We start from the raw sequence: 1,780 nt of genomic DNA, 5'->3' as shown, positions 1-1,780 counted from the left end.
GCAAGGTCAGGCAGGAGCTTATAAAGGAGAGGTCTTCTGATGAGAGGATTAGCAACAGGTGTGCAGGAAGGTTCCAGCTCCAGAAGACCCACGGCGCACTCTGCTGGAGACAGAGGGTAATCTCCAGATCCCCACAGTAACTCCAGCCCTAAAGAAAAATAGCAAAGAGCAGAAGGGGATCCTCGGCGCCCTCTGGTGGGCAAGCCTGAGGATCCCAACACAACCAATTGCCAATTAAAGGGTAATTCTCTATTTTACGGGAAGGGTTTCAGCCCCAGCGATTTGCAGCACCTTTGTCAGTACTGGATCAAATAAAAATCCTAATTTCTACTCCAAAAGACTCACAGTTAGTCACAATAGTACTTTGGTGAACCAAATGGTGCCTCTAGAGCTGGAATTAATGCTTTGCTAGAACTTCTTAAAGAAGGAGGGGGGAGCTGCTCATTGTGACTGAGGACATTGTAAGAAAATGGAAGCAATACTTCAAGGATCTCCTCGACCCATCTGTCACATATTCCCTGGTGGAAACAGAGACCGGGTGTTTGGAGTCAGACTTGTTTATCTATTAAACTTCATGGTGGTAATGCTTCAGGGGTGGATGAGATCTGTCTTGAGCAGCTCTCTGGATATCTGTAGGCTATAATGGATTACACCCCTCTTTAACATTGTGTGTCAGTCAGGGACAGTGCCCTTGGACTGACAGACTGGGGTTACCCTCCACCTTAACAAAGGGGACAGGAGGGTTCCAACTACGGAGGGGTCATACTTCTTAGCCTCTCAAATAAGGCCTATGCCAGGGTGCTAGAGAGGATAGAATCCAGCTAAAACAGGAGGAACAAAGTGATTTTGATTCTGGGAACACTGGACCAGCACTAGACCCTCTGTAGCGTGCTCAAGGGTTTGTGAGGTTTGCTTAACTAGTCGACCCATACTGTTTTGTGGACCTGGAGTACGGAGTCGAGTCCCTCTTCTAGAGGCCATCCAATATCAAGTATTTACACATAGGTCAAGTGGTACAAGTGGAGCAGGAGTTTAGTCCGCAATGGCATTAAGTCAGACCTGTTCCCAGTTCATGTTGGAATCCAGCAGGACTGCCCTTTTGTTTATGGTCCTGTTCACAATCTTCACAGAAAGATTTTCAAGGCACAACCTAAGTCAGATTTTGGAAAAGGTTAAATTCCTCTCTGCTTTTTGTGGACGACACAGTTTTCCTGGCTCCCAGCTGCCAAGATTTACACAGTGCAATGGGGCAGTTCACAGCTCAGAAAATCAGCTCCTTCCAAGTCTGAGTCTATAGCCCCATTTACACTACCCTCTGAAACCGATCCCTGCTGAGTCTGGACAGAGCTTGCATCAGTTAGCCATGCTAGGCTCGTGCTTTTGGGAAGTGGATGCTCCAAAACACAAGCTTTTGTCTAATCAGGGCTTACAGATGCAGGAAACAACAACAGATGTTGAAATTCATCACACTGCTAAGCAGAATAATCACTGTAAATCATGTGGCATGATAGGGAAGCTTGCATTTTTAGGAATGAATGAAAATGTCATGAGAGGCTGACTGTAAGGAGATGATGCAGTCTTCTCATGCTTTCTTTGTTATTTGAGAACCATGCCAGAGCGGAACCACGCCGAGCCCTGCTGATGAACTAGTACCAGTTTAGCGCAGTTTGGTTGTGTCTGGCACAGTCCGATTCAGTTTTGTGTGCCATTTAAACTCAGCAGTTATCTGGGTTACCGTGTTCGGACCGATCTTGGCACAGGTTCAAAAGGGTAGTGTAGA

Source organism: Cyprinodon variegatus, unplaced genomic scaffold, assembly GCF_000732505.1.
Source record: "Cyprinodon variegatus isolate N-32 unplaced genomic scaffold, C_variegatus-1.0 Scaffold407, whole genome shotgun sequence".
In the NCBI taxonomy this organism is placed as follows: Eukaryota; Metazoa; Chordata; class Actinopteri; order Cyprinodontiformes; family Cyprinodontidae; genus Cyprinodon; species Cyprinodon variegatus.
Note: the sequence above shows the minus strand (reverse complement) of the source record.